The sequence below is a fragment of the Cetorhinus maximus genome, chromosome 27, assembly GCF_964194155.1.
Source record: "Cetorhinus maximus chromosome 27, sCetMax3.hap1.1, whole genome shotgun sequence".
NCBI lineage: Eukaryota > Metazoa > Chordata > Chondrichthyes > Lamniformes > Cetorhinidae > Cetorhinus > Cetorhinus maximus.
Genome location: NC_135905.1, coordinates 10,906,762 through 10,924,853, shown reverse-complemented (window position 1 = coordinate 10,924,853; position 18,092 = coordinate 10,906,762). Strand labels below are relative to the sequence as shown.

Below are 18,092 nucleotides of genomic sequence, written 5' to 3'. Positions count from 1 at the left end.
CATTGGCTTCCTCTTCAATTCTATCTGTGTTTGTGTCCCTCCTGTATTTTCCAACAATAGGCATGCAAAGTTATCTAGTATACACCCACTTTGGCTTTGAAAAATTACCTCAATAAAGCTTGGAATTCATATTGTATCCGGATTTTTTTTTTACAAAGTCAAATTACCCTAAATATTTTGATAATAGCTTCACTTGGTGGACTTACTCCTGTAGCAAATTTCAACCGACATAAATGTGCAGAAGGGGTGAGGCTTACAGACAGCCTAGCATATGAATGGTCAACCTTGCTGTGAATCACATTCAAAAAATCCTATGTATTTTGGGCAATTTAGTGAGTCCCTTGAGCTAAGGGTGGCAGCTTTATGATCGCCAGCCTGAAATTTCTCACCTAGGCACAGGGGTCAGACAAGAAAGCATTGCTACAGCCATCGCAAAGCCAAAACTGCTGTTTAAGTAGGGTTATCACTTTCTTGAATCTTTTTAACTCAAGTCACTGTTATGTTACAAACCATTTTTACATTATCAAGCGCTCACATGAATGAAGAACCAAGATGGTGATTAAAAGGATTTCTAAAACATATTTGGAGAACTCCCTTTGGTTTGTTTATTCCTTTGATTGGTAGATTTTCCTGATTTCCCATGCTTGATTCTGTGCCTTAGAAAACTACGTTTAAAACATTTTACTTAATCTTAAGCTTTTTCTTCCCTTCCATTCATTTGGAAAGTTGAGAATAATTCAGGTAAGCTCAATTTTTATTGATCTAATGTTAGTTGTAAAGGCTCATTTTTAATCCATCCAAAGACCAGATATTGAGGTGCAACAACATTAACATTCAAGGAATTCTGAACATGTGAAAATCCGTGAGAGGCTGGACTAGATTTTTCAGTCCAGTGGGAATCTCAATAGATCAATGGTGGAAGCAAGGTTCACCTGACCCTGAGCGATGACCCTAACAGACCTGCTGGGGCTCAAGCTCATTTATACCTTTGCCACGGGGACCTGGTGATCATCCCACTACTGGATTTCCCACCTTGGGTGCAGTAAGGGAAATTGGTCTGTCACTTGTTGCAATGTAACACACTGAATGCAGCAACATAGTCAACTGTTTTAAAACAGTGTGCGTATTGTTGAATGCAATCAATTGAATAAAGCAGGTTGGCCCTTTAATTTTTTAAAACCCTCTCCATTATCTTATTACCATTGGGCACAAGGTAAGCTATGGAATTCGTCGAGTTCAATGACATTAAGGTGTTAATGGTGGAAAATGCGCCAGGCGAGATGTTGTTCAAGTATATCTTCCCAAATTTAGGCAAGTACATTCACTGTCCATTATCACTGCAGATGGAAAATCCTGGAAGTGGTGGGAAATTCCAGGAAGCCCACAGCATGGCTCCAGCTACACTTTCCATTCCTGACCATGCCTTAGTACTTCCAAAAATCTTGCCTCCCCTATTCATCGGTACATTGACAAAGTAGTGATCACCATTTGTCTCTTTGGGGTTATTTCTACAGCATTTTTTTTTTCATGGGATGTGGGCATCACCGGCAAGGCCAACGTTTGTTGCCCACCCTTAATTGCCTTTGAGATGGTGGTGCTAGGCCATTTCAGAGGGCAGTTAAGAGTCAACCACATTGCTGTGGGTCTGGAGACACATGTAGGCCAGACCGGGTAAGGACGGCAGATTTCCTTCCCTAAAGGACATTAGTGAACCAGATGGGTTTTTTCAACAATGACTAATAGTTTCATGGTCACCATTACTGAGACTAGTTTTCAATATTAGATTAATTGATTGATTAATTGAATTTAAATTCTACTAGCTGCCATGGTGGGATTTTAACTCTGAGCATTAGCTGGGCCTCTGCATTACCACTCCAATGACATTATCACTATGCCACTGTTCCCTTGTCTGTTTATGGCAGATTCAGAACATATAGATCCGACTTGGCAAAATTAGTGACTTGGTACATGAGCTAAGCAGGGCCACCAGAGGCTATTGATGATTAATCAGCCCTTCTGGTTTGATGCTGAGACCTGGAGTGTAGATTCTTCCCACTCAACTCCATATAACACTACATACAAAAGGTGCTACCAGTATAGTGATTCTAGGAAGGCAAATGGTGCAAGATTTGCTAATGTTCTGCATCGATTAGTGGAGCATCATTAGTAGCATTGGACTGCAGTGGTTCAAGAAGGCAGCTCACTGCCATAGTCTCAAGGGAAATTAGGGATGGGCAATAAACGCTGTCCTTGCCAGCAATCCAGCAGTTCCAAACACTGGAGATCCCTAAAGCTGGAGATCCCTAAAGCTTGGCCCTTGCTGGCTTTTTCCTGGGTTCTCACAGCTCAGGTAAGAGGATGCATCCCCACAGGTGGAGAGCATGTACACACTGCATCATGCAAGCAGCCCTACTTATACGAATTTCTTAGTAGTTCATTTAGAGATCTTTAAAAATAGCTGTGAATGTCTGTGAGTGTCTGATATCCAATGACCATGAAAAGTACATTTAGCAGTGATCCAACGATACAAGAATATAATTAACTCCAGTTTGCATTTATTTTGTTTAATTTTGACTTTCCAGGATTGCATCTTAATTTCCTTGAAAAATATAGGATCAGAAGTGTGAGAGAGAGAGGGAGAAGTGTTTTTGCATACTTAAAATCTTCAAATTCCACTTAAATTTACTTTATTACATTAAAAAAAATCCAGGAAATTAAAAATAACTAGTCATAGAAATACAGCAATAAAAAAGATTCCTAGGAATTTCAAAAATAAATCCCAGAAAATAGAAAAAAAATACAAGAAATTAAATGGAACCAGAAAAGTCTTCAGAAAACACCAAATCCGTTTCAGCAATAGAATTAGATGCAACTAAACTTCCCCTTCTAATGACCAAAGCAATGAAGTGGAATTGAAGTTCCACATATTTCAATGTTCTGTGAGCCTAGCCTTCTTCATAAGAATCAAAAGAACAAGTGCAAAGGGCATTTCATTTCTGCAATATTTCACTCACATACGCATGGCTTTTAGTTGCCTCTTTGCAGCTTTGTCTACCTTAGTCAGAGGAAGAGAGAGTTACTTCCGAATACTGTCTGACCTTTTGGGCAGGGTTCTGGTTGGCAGGGATGGAAGATGGATTGGGGACTTGTTATGCTGTACCCCTGCAAGCTTTTACGTCGGTCCGATTTTCTGGCATTATTTCCGCCAGATGTTGATAGCACCTACCCAGACGTGGGCGGATGTATTTCAAAGCGGTGTTAATGGCGCAGTGATATCTTATATCTTTTAAATCTCATTGCATTATCATCATGCCTAATGCTGCTAGGCACAATATTGAAGGCAGAAGCAAATTTGTTGAGTCATTCTATAAAACTCTTATACCTGAACTGTATTCTTTCTCACTGTTAACAATTTATCGATTACCTTTGCTACTGTTATGGCAGTCTTATTTTCCCCCTCCCCCATTCCCAAGGAGGCAGAATGGGTTTTCTATTGACAATAAATCTTGTATCTGTGTTTAATGGAGATGGAAGAGGAACTGAGCAATGGAAGTCATTAGGGACCCATCCATTAGAACCTCACTCCTAGTTGTTCCTACTTTAAACTGACTCATGAATTTGTTCAGGGGGTGCTTCAGAAGGGAAGCCCTCAATGAGTTACACCATATGCTGCAACCTCACTTATAGTGTCCACCAGAGATACTGTGATGCCATTGTCTGCAAAGGTCACCACTACCCCACAATTTTATGTTACAAGGTCATCCCACGCCATCTCTGAGGTATCAATCAGCCGGGCACAGATGCATCAAGCGAGTCACAGATGCAGTGTTTGCTTGAGCAAGCCAGTCCATCACATTGCCCATAGACTGGCTGTTCCTAGCATGACAAGGCTCTGCAATTTTACTGACTGGAAGGATCCCCAAAGGACAAGGAGTCATAGCTTGCATTCAGATGTGCTCCCTTCATCAATCCCATCATGTACATCAACAGATATGGATTCTACTCACCTAATGATAAGGTAATGTGTGACCATATCACTGCACAATGCAAGTAAGTGCTTGTTTCCCTAGAAGCTACCATGACACCTTCATTTTAAGGTAATCTAGAAACAAAAGAAAGATTTGCATTTATATAGTGTTTTCATTACTACTGGACATCTCAAAGCACTTTATAGCCAATGGGTTACTTTTGAAGTGTAATTACTGTTGAAATGTTGTGCCAGCATTATTGTAACTAGAAACCAAGGGCTGAATTTTCTGGCTGGCGGCGAGGGGAGGGGGGTTGGGGTTGGGGGTGGGGGGGAGGGGGTGGGGGTGGGGGGGTAGGGGGTGGGGGTGGAGCAGGAGTGGGCGCGGACAGGCACGGACCCAGTTGCCACCCGCGATCGGGCCCGCGCTGCCATTTTACGTGGGCGGACCAATTAAAGCCTGCCCAGCATGAATCACAGCTCCCGAGGACAGCAGGAGCGGGCGGGCGGCGACAGGGCTGCAATGACCCCGCTGGGTCCAATGGCGACCCGGCCGCCTGTTTTAAAAAGCTGCTGCAGCCTTTCAAAGGCTGCGATTCACGGCCAGTGGGGAAGGGCTCCCCAGAGCGCTGCTGGTGAGCAGGCCAGGCCGGAGGGTAGGGCGGGGGGCCAATGTGTCCCTCGTTTTTCAGGATGACTGCCTTGCTGCCCTCCTCGAGGAGGTGGCAGCATGTCGGGAGGTGCTGGTTCCCCAGGACGGGAGGAGGAGGCCCCCCCACATGACGAAACGTGCCTGGGAGGAGGTGGCGGGGGTGGTGAGCTCCCGCGACGTGGTGCAGTGCACCTGGATCCAGTGTCACAAGCGCTTCAATTACTTGTTGTGCTCTAGAAGGGTGAGGGCCATGTTGGCATTGGGCATTTAACCCAGCAGATTGGCTTACCCCCCCTCCCCCCGCTGCCCCCCCCTCCCATAAGTCTGAGTGTAGTGACTGCATTGAATCATTGGCGGCGTGTGTCCTTTGCTGGGTGGGCCAGCAGATATTGCCCATGCTGAGGTCACCCTGAGAGGGTGATGAAGAGATGGGTTCTGCACCCGCAGCATGTGGTACACTGAGACCCACACGACTGTTTTGGGGGTAACCTGGAGGAGCTACACCTGGGCGCAGTGCTGGAAATCCAGGACATGTCCTAGTCAGGGTGATGAGATGCTGGGAGAGGAGCTTCAAGGTGGCTTGGCAACAAACCATCTGCTGCCCTTTGCGCTCCACGTGCTTGCGCCTCCTTGCTATGGGAGGATATACCATGTGGTGCCTAATGTGATGTAGGCAGCATGTGGCCAAGGGGGGGGTGGGGGGGAACAGGCCCAGCATCTTTGTGTGAGTGTTCAGCAGCAGTGGGGTGAGGAGGCACTGGAACCCTGATATGTCCCACTCTGGTTGGGGTGGGCCGTGTGCGGAGAGAGTCCATGTACAATTTGCACAAATCAATGCTTGTCTCTCCTTTTCAAGAGAAGAATGCTCATAGCGCGGCAGAGCGGGTGAGGACTGGCAGCGGCCAGGCGCAGATCGCCATTCTTAGCCGTTTCGAGTAGGAGGCCCTGGATCTAGAGAGGCGCCATGCGCCCAGGTCCACTGGTGTTGGCGAGGCTGGGGTGCCATGGCCAGGTATGTTTGCCCAGCAGTAAGGTCACCATTGTTCTCCCAACAGCCATGGCAGTGCTGAATGTTCAGTGATTGAAGTTTGCAACATGGCTTGACCATTGCTTATGGAAGGATGAGCGCATAATGATCCGGGGGACAGGGATGCACATTGACATTGTCTCCATATTAACTGAGCCAATGTCCTTGTTCTTCCTTTCAGCATCAGCGGAGCAGGGCCGGGAGGAGGAGCAGCAGAGGCCCCCCTCTCATACCTGAGGGCCCTGAAGTCTCACCAGCATCACACCATCTCTGCCAGGCAGGCACCAGCGCTGATACTGGCACCTCGGTGGGAATTAGAACATCGGCTAGAGTCCCGGGGCACAGCGGTGAGGGCACTTCACAGTCACTGGAGGAGCTGGCAGAGACAGAGAGTGCCCATGGTGCCAGCAGTTGGAGGACTGCAGGGGGCCAGGCACATGCTCAGTCGGTGCCTGATGATTTGCCTCTGGAGTCGTCCGCGACGCAGCAGGGGCAGGAAATGCGGCCGGGTGTGCGGGAACATCTGGGGGAGATACATGAGGCTATGCTTAGCTTGGTCTCTGTGATGGAGGAGCTACACGGACGATCGCCGAAGCAATGAGCCACATGTCCGAGCGTCATGCGTCCTCCATGGAGAGAGGGCGACTCTCATGGAGAGGCTCCTCCAGGAGACCCATCAGGGCTTCCTGGGGATGTGCTCTGACCAGCAAGCCCTCAAATCGGCATTGACCTCAGCTGGTCAGTGCCTGTGTGGGAGATGGTGTGGGCACCAAGTTTCCCAGCTCAGTGCCCATCCATCCACGGTGAGCAGGGAGGTCCGAAGCGACCTCACTTCGGGGCAGCAGCTGCCTGTCATCTCTGCAAGCTCCTGTCAGGGTGCTCCAGAAGAGGGCAGAATCTCCTCCTCCCCTCTGCCAGTGACCATTGCATCTGGTGAGGCTGCGATGACTGGGAAGATGCCAGCTGTGGAACTGGCAGCTCCCTCCCAGGCAGGGCCAGCACAGGCTCCACGGGCCAGAGGACGACCACCAAGGTCATCGAGGCCAACAGGACAGCAGAGTCAGCAGGCTGGCTCAGATGCCACTCCCAGCGATGGGGCAGCACCAAGACATAGCACCTGGAAATGTAAATATAAGGCACCTTAGACACACCAAGGGTTTATCACTGGTGCTTTTGTGTTGGCCCGAGATGAGGTCTTTATGAGTTGGTGTGATTTTTAACACCTTTGTCATTTTGTTTCATTAAGTTTCTTTGGTTCTAATATTAAATTCAGACATGTCACCATGGCTGAGGGTGCCTCTTTTCTTCTGCAGGTGGATGGTTTCCAAAAATGTTAGGAATGTTTTGTGGGACATTCAGCTTTATTAACAAGGCCCTTAGTTACCGTTCCTAACCAGGCAGATTTTGCACTCAGGTGTCGAGTATGGAGCCTACAGCCCAGGCTTGTCCTGGAAGTCCATCTGTAGTGGGCTAGCTGAAGGTTCATTGGATTAAAGCCTCCCGGGTGTCCCTGCCTCCCTGCAGTATGCCTGGGTCAGCATCTACCCCCTCAGCATTTCCCTGTGCATGCTCATCCTCGGACTCACTGCTGGACTCATCGTGTGCAGCCGCAGACACTGCGTCGACATCTTCATCGTCCACTGCATCCCCCCTTTCCAGCGCTAGATTGTGGAGAGTGCAGCATGCAACCACTATCAGCGACACACGATCTGGGGGGTACTGGAGTGCGCCCCCTGAGCGGCCCAGGCATCAGAAGCACATCTTGAGAAGACCGATGGTTCTCTCCACCACAGCCCTTGTGGTGCCGTCGCTCCTATTGTACCACTGCTCAGCTTCTGTTCTTGGATGGTGGAGAGGAGTCATGAGCCACCTTCTGAGGGGACAGCCCTTGTCACCCAGCAGCCATCCATCCAGCCGGGCTGGAGCACTGAAGAGCCCCGGCACCTGGGAGTGTCTGAGGATGTAGGCGTCGTGGGAGCTGCCTGGGTACCTTGCACAGACTTGCAGAGTCTGCATCCTGTGATCACTATCTGCGCATTCATGGAGTGGAAGCCCTTCCTGTTGATGAAGGCACTGGGCTCTCCCGCTGGCACCTTGATGGCCACATGTGTACAGTCTATAGCACCCTGGACGCGGGGGAAGCCAGCAATTGCCGTGAAGCCTCTGGCTCGCTGTGTGTGGCTTGCCTGGTCCCAACGGTAGAGGGTGAAGGTCAATGCCTGTCTGAACAGAGCGTCTGTAACCTGCTTGACACAAGTGTGGACAGCTGATTGAGAGACACAGCAAAGATCATCTACCGAGCCCTGGAAGGAGCCAGAGGCATAGAGGTTGACGGCAGCTGTGACCTTTAGAGCCACTGGCATGGGGTCTCCACCCACACAGTTAGGGGAGATCTCAGGCCCAATCATCTGACAGATATAGTTGACTGTCTCCCTTGAGAGGCGGAGCCTCCTTCGGCATTGCACCTCAGGCATATTGAGGTAGCTGCTTCGCCGCCTGTAAACCCTGGCAGCAGGATAGTGGCGTCTTCTGCAGCCCCTTCCGCCTTGGTCTACCCCTTGGCCCTGTGCCCCTTGTGCCTGCGCCTGTCCTCCCAAAGGTGGCTCCCCTGGAGGCTGAATGTGCACTCCTGGCCTCCTCCCCCTTCCAGCCCTCCCTTCCTCCTCAGAGGAGGTGCCTCCAGTGGAGAGTTCAGCTCCCGTTCCCAGGCTAAGGGAAGGCTTCCAGAGACCTGCAGGCCCAGAAAAGATTCCTCACTGCAGAGTGCAGACCTGAAGGTTGTGAGTCCAGTCCAAGCAGCTGGTCTGCGTTTTGAAGTATTGCAGATCACATGGGCAAGTTTAAGAAACTTTGAGAAATCAATATTTGACAGAGCACACTCGCGACCCCAGTGAGCCCTCTTATCCCGCCCGTGGATGAGGTTTATACAAATGTATCCTGCCCGTTGCACCCGTGCATTGACCTGAAGATTGCACGGGCGCCTCAAGGATCTTAAGTGGCTGGTTAATTAAAGGCGGGCGCGCATCGGAAATCAACACACGCCCACCCAACAAAATATCGCGATGGCGCGCGGTGACATCGGGATGCTCACCTGACGTCACTGCGTGTCATTTTACGCGCAGGTGTGCAGGGTTAGCCCCCGACAACGGGAAAATCCTGCCCCAGGTGTTTGGATGGATTCTAGGAGATCAGTGCCATGGCGTGGTTATATTTATGTATTTTCCCAGGATACTAGTGCAACTGCCATAATGGGAACCAGTGATAGAGCCATTATAAAATACACTGTTTAAATTGGTCGGGGATGCTCTGCAGTGTAATCCAGCTAGTATCTGAATGCCAGTAGCGGTGTTCTGTTGGCTGCACAATGTTGCTGAACAAAGTAACCTGCTCATTGAGGCTCCAGAGGAGGAAGGGCCCAAAGGGCAGCAGTGGACGAGGCAGACAATGAGGAGCAGCTCGAGGTGGCTGCAAATTGTCAGCTAGCTAAAGGAATAAAGAAGGAATGGTCCAAAATCCTTCGCAGACGATGAAGCAGTAATGACACCGAACCACTGTGGTTAGGTAGGCAAAATTGACTGCTAAATGGTCCACAGCCAAGTCCCACACACGGCAACCAGTGAACCTGTTTTTGGTTGGGTGGCTGAAGGTTATATGTTGTTCAGAATGCCTGCTCCTGTTTCAACACTCATGTGGGATCTTCAACATTCACCTGAAACAGGCACTTGGACTCTCCAACTGTACATCACTTCTCACCGCTGCTAGGGAAGGGAATCTCAGCCAAAATTACATGCTCTAATCTTTGGAGTAGGTCTTAAACCCACAACCTTATGACTGAAATGCGAGCACTGCCACTGAGCTACGGCTGACTTGATTACAATCTGATATAGGATCCACAATTCTGTCCACTACGTAGCCTATTCTGTCCACATATACCCGCTTGCGAGCAGAAAATTCTACATAGCAGACACACCACCATGTGCATTAATTCCAATGGACCCTAACAATGCCACCACATCACATGTTTCAAAAAATAACGTCTGTACACACAACAACTTTAATACGACCATAATTTTACTCAAAACACACCCAACATCATAGGCCTGGTGACTCCTTCCACATCTGCCATCATTTGGTCCAAATTCAGGAAGTGCAACATCTTAAAAGTGGTCTTGTGCTTCCCTTAAATGCTATTCCATGTAAGGAGTACATGAGGTAACTAGCTGCTGTGTTTCTTTTGGAGCATGCTGGGATTCATGACATTTAGATCTAAAATGGACCCTCTGCTGTCTGCATCTCCTGTGCTCCTGCAAAATTGGGAGAAACGAGTCTTTCTAGTTGTTATCCCTAACCAGAACCATTCACAATATCTTCAAACTCAAGTAATCACTACTTAGATTCCCATGAAAGTGTTTGCCACTTGTCATGCTGAAAAGGACTTCAGTCATGGTTGGCCATTTAGTTAATGAATAATTCCAGTCAAAAGCAAACCCCAGACCCTTGTGCCCCAGAGACTCAAAATACTTCTGTGTAACCATTACATGGAATATCAGAAAAATCTGAGGGTTTATTTGCCTGATTATGCTTTGTTTTTGCTTTATGAATAAAAGTGCAATCTCTTTCAATGTTGTGTTTTTTTATTCAGCTTATTTCCTCTCGTTAAATAACGTACTTATTTAGTTTTTATGGTTTGTTTAAACCAGTTTTATTTGGATAGATTAAACACAAGGCAATTCTAATCTTATAACAAATTGATACTCACAACTTACTCTTTGAATATGCAAAATGTGTATGCAGAACCTCCTATGCAAATACTCTTATCACAATTTTTGGTTAAGCTTTTATGTCAACGCTTAATATTGAAACTGCTTATATAAACATTGTATGGAAATAGATATAAACAGTTAATTGTATTGATGTAGTTACAGGTTCCAGTCACTATGTGATGCTGTGAAGTGAGTTTTTGAACTGCCAACTTTTATGTGTCTCCCAACTCTTGTATGAAAAAAAAACTTAATCAAAGACAAAACCCCTAGTAATTTACTGGTATATATACACCGCATGAGAATATAAGTAATCATCATGGGAAGATATCATGCATTGTTGTTTAATGATAATTATAAAAGAGATTGGCAGTAACCAGTGTTCCCCCTTTCGGTACTAATCAATGAAAGGGGGAATTAAATTATCAAGAAGTATTTTATCAAAAAGAATTTGGCATGCAAAAAAAATGCAGAAGCTCCTTCATGGGAAAAATCAAACAAGAGATCTCGTATGAATGAACTCACCAACTGGACTGAGTTAGCTTAATAATGAATGGGACAACGAAATTCTGTAATATATTATGCGGAAGATACAGCCTCCACCCTGTTTCCTGTCATTTAATTGGACTGTAGAGCCACTGGTTTGGTAGGAGATAATAAAGTAAAGGACAATAAAGTTGTTGCTAGCACCAAGGGCCTGTGTTGTTGTTGTCCATATGTTGCCAGGCACATGATCCAGAAGGCAGAATTTCATTGTTACTTTTCACCAGTAGCTCTGAGGCAGCCTTTGCCCCTATACGGTTTTAACCCAATTCTAGGAGGGGACCGCAGAGATAAACAGTATTTTCACACGGCGAGTTTTAGTGTCACCATGTAGTGGTTTCAGCTTCACACCAATGGTAAAATTTGTGCAGTTGCAAATTGAATTTCAAGATCCAAGCTGTCACTGAAGGGAGGTGGGTTGGGAAGAGCTCCACCGAGGAGTGTCACTCTACTTTGGTCCGGATTCCGGTTGGAGCAGCACCATAACATCAGCATCCGTGCAAAGCTGCGGTTATGGTGCAAACACATCCTGATGCCATAACCCTAAATGCAGAAGACTACGATAATTACCATGTATCATATGTTGTGATCATTTCTAAATAGGGAAACACTCCTGCAGAGCAATGGCAGACCTGCGGTGATTCTGCTGAAATATTAAATAGATTTCCCTTTTCAATGTTGAATAATTTACAAGATATTTCCAGAGATTTCTCTTTTTTATTTTCATTCCTATTTCAGTTTTAATTTTTCTGACCATGCTGCGTTTTGAAACTATTAACAATTTTTTTTCCCCCCTTGGTGAACCTTTGTTGTTCATTAAAGAAGCATCGTGCACTATTTAGAACCTGTAATGTTCAGCCCAGGATCACTTTCAGCCCCACCTGCTCCTGTGTCATGTTACAGAGCATCCAACTGATGTGCCTCTTCATTCCATTTACTCTAGTGCCTGTGTCTTAATTCCCCCCGGTATCAATCAGCACCTGCGTCAGGCATCGGACTTCTACCTGATACCACATTTAGCAGTTTGTTAAACATGCCTGGATCTTTTCCTGCTCAACCAGTAGACCTAAGAGTCAAACAATTGTAAATTCATCAGAGAAGGATGTAGATCACATCCTGTATTTAGTTTCGACCCTAACTCTTTGATCACAGCTTACCCAACTGTGCAGCATCTCATTGAGATTTCTGTTGCATTCACTGCAGACAGGCTTATCGATTCTGAGCACATAAGCTTTATGTCCTCTCATTTAACTCGCATACAATTTCTTAATAATATCTTCACTACAGACAAATAAGGAAATACATCATCCCAAAACTTTAAGATGTCCAGTATTGATATAGATGCTCACTGAACAGAACAAAGGTAGACAGCAGTATTTAAGAATTAATGGAAGTACAGTATCCATGATTTTTAAAAATGAATTCGTGGGATGTGGGCTTCGCTGGCTGGGCCAGCATTTATTGCCCATCCTTAATTGTCCTTGAGAAGGTGGTGGTGAGCTGCCTTCTTGAACCACCGCAGTCCATGTGGTGTAGGTACACCCACAGTGCTGTTAGGAAGGGAGTCCCAGGATTTTGACCCAGCGACAGTGAATGAGCGGCCATGTGTGTGTCCAAACAAGGATTGCTATGGGATACACAATAGACTAACTGAGAGCCGATAAATCGTTGCTACCCTGAATTCAGGAACTTTGCTTGTTTATCACCAAGTTTGGTGTCATGGCCCGTAGACCCTTCTATTTTGGTAACGCAAGATGAATGATTACATAATATCTTATCCATTAACATGTTGTACCATCTTCATAGTGTTACTGCCTTGTGCATTTTAGAGTGTGATTACATTTATATTTACGATGTATTCAATAATACAAGGTACAGAGTAACATTTCATTATAACAAAGTGTGCTTCACTATGGAGTTGGTCACACTTCATATTTACAAAAGGAATGTGGTGTATATTCCTTGATGCCAGGTCACACTGATTAGATTCAAATGGAGAGGTGGATGCACCTTCTGCAGGGAAAAAAACTACTTTTAAAAATGATTAGAAGAATCAAATGGCTTGCTAAATGAATGAGGACACTGAAGTGCTTCTGTTGGGTATAAATTGTGTATCAGAATATTTGACAGTAAATGTATGGGCATTTTCGCTCATCCCTATTTCTATAGAAATCATGGCTCATTTCCGATCTCAGCAAACTCTGACCAAACTTGACTGTTTTCTTTGCTGAGGTCTTCCTTTCCCTTTTTTCCCCTATTTCCATTGTCAGTCAGCACAGGTGTATCATTCATTCCTCAAGCTGAATCCTGCCATTTCTGTTTCATTCATTATTTCACTATCTGCTAATCATTCTTTTTGTAGGTGTTGTTTGGTTTATTTGAGCCCTTTACAAAGACAAACCTTATTAGGATAATGCAACAGCCCTTTACCAAGTCAAAATACCTGTCTTTGGCTCCTTCCCTATGAGAACCTATATAAAACAGTCTAGGAACAAGATATATATCAACACATTATTGCATTTAATGCAAATGCACCATTATGGGATGGTCCATGGCATCTAAAACCCTGCTGTCGATGGAACTACAAGGCACAAGTCAGAAGTGTGATAGGAATATATGAACAAGAGTAGACCATTCAGCCCATCAAACCTGTCTCGCTAGTATTAACTCGACCCTTAATTTCTGTGACTGCCAAACATTTATCAATCATTTGAAATTATCAGTTGGCCTTGTCACAATGGCTTTCTGGGGGGTAGAGTCGTAGCTTTGAACTACCAAGTGTGTGGCGGAATCGTTTCCGATGTCTGGATGGGTGCTGCTGTAACAAAAGCCTGACAACTTACATGGCAAAGCAGTCCGCTTGACTGGATCCCATCCTCATGCTAAAACACCCCTTCCTTTCCACTTTCTATCACTGCATCATATATTAGCCTCAGGATGCGAAACAGTAGCTCATTAAGTCTTTATCAGCAGCACCTGCCAAACCACTGTCTTCTAGCACCCAAAAGGACAAAGGCGCATGGGAACAGCTTCACTTTTGAACGTTGGTGAAGATTTTTAGCAGGGGCAGCAACAAGATGCCCGGTCACGGTAAAAGTGGAGGCAAAGGGTGCACCAAGGCCAAGACTCGCTCCTCCAGAGCCAGTCTCCAGTTCCCTGTTGGCCGTATCCACCAGCTGCTGTGCAAAGGTCACTATGCCCGAGCGTGTTGGGGCCAGAGCCCCCGTCTACTTGGCCACCGTCCTCCAGTCCCTGACGGCCGAGATCCTCGATCTGGCTGGCAACGCAGCCTGGGACAACAAGAAGACCTGCATCATCCCCCACCACCTGCAGCTCGCCATCCACAATGACGAGGAGCTCAACAAGCTGCCGGGAGAGGTCATCATAGCCCAGGGTGGGGTCCTGCCCAACATCCAGGCCGTGCCGCTGCCCAAGAAGACAGGATACCCCAGCAAATGATGCCTGTAGGGGGCGAGATCAGAAAGATATTCAAGTTTCCCTCCCATTCACATGCCATTCTGGCTCAGAAATGCATCATACTTCCTTCATAGTCGCTGGGTCTAAATCCTGGAAGACCCCACCCTGACAGTACTGTGGGCGCATTTTAACCATGTGGACTGTAGTGGTTCAGGAAGAAGGCCATCACCTTCTCACCCTCAGCTAACAAGAGAGACTGAGTAGCCTGGAGTTGTTTTCCTGAGAGCAGAGAAGGCTGAGGGAGGACCTGATAGAGGTATACAAAATTATGAGGGGTATAGATAGGGTAGATAGGAAGAAACCTTTCCCCTTAGCGGAGGTGTCAATAACCAGGGGGCATAGATTTAAGGTAAGGGGCAGAAGGTTTAGAGGGGATTTGAGGAAAAATGTTTTCACCCAGAGGGTGGTTGGAATCTGGAACACACTTGTCTGAGGGGGTGGTAGAGGCAGGAACCCTCACAACATTTAAGAAGTATTTGGATGAGCACTTGAAACGCCATAGCACACAGGGCTACAGGCCAATGGGATTAGAATAGATTGGAGCTTGATGGCCAGCACAGACACGATAGGCCGAAGGGCCTGTTTCTGTACTGTACAACTCTATAACTCTAAGAAGGGGAATTGGAAGTAGACAATAAAAGGCATTTCCTGAAAATGAGCTTAAAACCTGCAGCCAAAATGCATGGGTTAGGGTGTGAAGTTACCTCTAACTGACCTGGCTTGACTACAATAGAAACCACAACTAGTGCAGCAAAAAGTTTGGCTCTCTTACATTTTAAAATGTAAGGTTATATTTTCCCAGGTGCATCACTGGACCGATTTCCATGTTAGGAGAAATTAAGGACGCGGGCTCCGTTGAATTGTAGGCTCAGACCAGCTCGCTCAGGCGCAGCATCGCTCACTGCCCTAGTAGGACTATCAATCCCAGCCTGAAACTCACAGTGAAATGAGGTCAGAATTGGCCATAAACGCGGGGATGCAAAAGGTGAGGTGAGTTGCAGCCCTTCAGAGATCCAACTTCCTATTTAAAACTGAAGGTGGCTGATGAACGTGAGTTAGAAGCAATTCAATCACAATTAAGCAAGCAAGCATTCCTAATTATTCCATTATTCAGCGAGTTAGGAAACAAGCCAACCTCCGCTTTGGCGATTGTGTCTTCCTGTATTTATTTATTTTTTAAATCTTTAAACTAATTTCGAGTGCATTTTGTTTTGCTTATAACGATACTGTATAGTCCCAGAGTTTACATATGATTTACCTTTGAAATTAAGGCAAAAATATGAAACACTGGTGGGGGGGCCTTATTGATGCATTTACTTTAAGACTTCCCGTTCCCAGTTTAATTACGGGGAAAGATTGCACTAAGGGCACTTGGAGATGTCCCTTCGTGTGAGGCCTTGGATAAGGCGGCGAGGGCCGCTGGGGAGGGGACGAGCTGCCTTGCACTGAGCAGAGGATTCGTGTCACGTACAGTGTTCTCAGAGCACCCTCTAGAGGAGATTCTGTCTGCAGGAATGAGTGTCCCTGCAAGGCAAGCCGTGCCCCTCCTCTCCTGACAGTTCGGCAGCGGCGAGAAATCCCGTTCCCCACGACTGGTGACTGTTCCTGAAAGAGTTGAACGCTATGTGCAGTACAGAAACAGGCCATTCCACCCTCACCATCCTAAGCTGCTACTTTAGGTTCCACAGGGGCTCCTCCTATTTAATTACTTCATCAAACCCCACCAGCGTAGCCTTTTATTCCTCTCTCCCTGGTGTGTTCTGGCTAAATGCTTCAATGTTAATAATCACCTCAATCACTGCATAGCAAGTTCCGCGCGTTCGGCCCAGCCTCTGAGTGGGTACCTTTCCCCTGGATTCCTGGTGAATTTATTAGGGACTATCTTGTGTCCAGTGTCAGTTGTGCCTCTTGTCTCTGTGTCACAAGCTTCCAGGTTTAAGGCCGACTCCAGGGCTAGAGCACAAAAATCAAGGCTGACACTCCAGTGCAGTACTGAGGGAGCGCTGCGCTGTCCGAAGCGCTGTCTTTCAGATAAACCATTAAAACGAGGGCTCATCTGTCTGCTCAGGTGGATGTAAAAGATTCCAAAGGCACTATTTCACAAAGAGCACGGGAATTATCCCAGTGTCCTGACTAATATTTATCCCCCTCCCAGCAACATGACAAAAGCAGATAAAAGCAAAATACTGCAGACGCTGGAAATCTGAAACAAAAACAGAAAATGCTGGAAAAACTCAGCAGGTCTAACAGCATCTGCGGAGAGAAAGACAGGGTTAACGTTTCGAGTCCCTATGACATTTCTTCAGAGCTAAAGATAAGAGAGCAAAAGCAGATTATCTGGCCATTATAACACTGCTGTCTGTGGGAGCTTGCTGTGTGCAAATTGGCTGCCACATTTCCTAGATTACAACTGTGGCTACACTTCAAACGTGCCTCATTGGCTGTAAAGTGCTTTGAGACATGTGGTGGTTGTGAAAAGTACTGTATAAATGCAAGTCTTTCTACTCTATACATCTTTGGCCAGTAGTTCTGGGCTCCCCACAAGTAGAAACACCTTCTCCACCCTATTGCAGCCCTTCCCAAGGCTAGCAACACGAGTTTCAACCTGAGTGGAAGTAAGGAAATGCAATAGAGGGGAATATATCCCGTTAGGTTCGAGAGAGCTGGAGAAACTAGTGTTTGTATTCCTATGTCTTATGGTCTTATAAGACGGAGATAGATAGGTTCTTGATTGGTATTCATTTCTAAATCGTGGAATTTGTGTAATTTGCACTCGAAACCAGCTTTGACTGTAGTGACATAAAAGCAAAAAAAAACTGCGGATGCTGGAAATCCAAAACAAAAACAAAAATACCTGGAAAAACTCAGCAAGTCTGGCAGCAATTGCGGAGAGGAACACAGTTAACGTTTCGAGTCCGAATGACCCTTCAACAGAACAGTTCTGTTGAAGGGTCATTCGGACTCGAAACGTTAACTGTGTTTCTCTCCGCAGATGCTGCCAGACTTGCTGAGTTTTTCCAGGTATTTTTGACTGTAGTCACACCCAGTCTTACACATTGTAAAGTAGCCGTTATATTACTCACAAAACAAATAATGCTTTCCTTAATTTTGCCAGCTCCGCCACCATGTAACACCTGCGCTCAATAAAAATCGTCGGCATAAATACTAAACAGTTTACAAATAAGGAGCTCGCCTTTTTGGCCGGTTTTAAAGTCGAATTATGGTGTTGGCTTTCCTCATTTCGTGCCTGCAATTACAAGTTCTGAAGTCTCCCTGCCAGAGATGCACAAGAGTAGTTTGCTTTAGTTAAGTTTTTGTCTGCATCAATAAACGTCGCAGTGTGTTTTAATCGCACTTAGTGAGGCTGGAGTTTTGGGGCGGGCAGGTGTGATTTTAACTTACCGGCTCATTACCCGTTCCTTTTTATAACAGAGAAACGCAAAACTGAGACAACCCTTGTTCCAAATAAAATTAGTAATTTGAAACATCAGAGGAGGGAAATGTCTAGCAAGGTTATGCGGGAATTACATGGAAAATTATTGTAATTAAATGTGGGTCAGTATCCAGTGTGCAAAAGTGACTTGACATTTATGGATTTAAATAAAATGGCAAAATTAGAGGTTTGTCACATCGCATTTACAATCGTTGTAATATTTACATGTTTTC

General features: G+C 46.0%; 1 pseudogene; it reads left to right on the top strand.

Moving 5' to 3' along the window:
* Positions 1-14,026: 14,026 nt before the first annotated feature.
* LOC144668487 (histone H2A-like) lies at positions 14,027-14,408 on the top strand (annotated as a pseudogene).
* Positions 14,409-18,092: the final 3,684 nt, after the last annotated feature.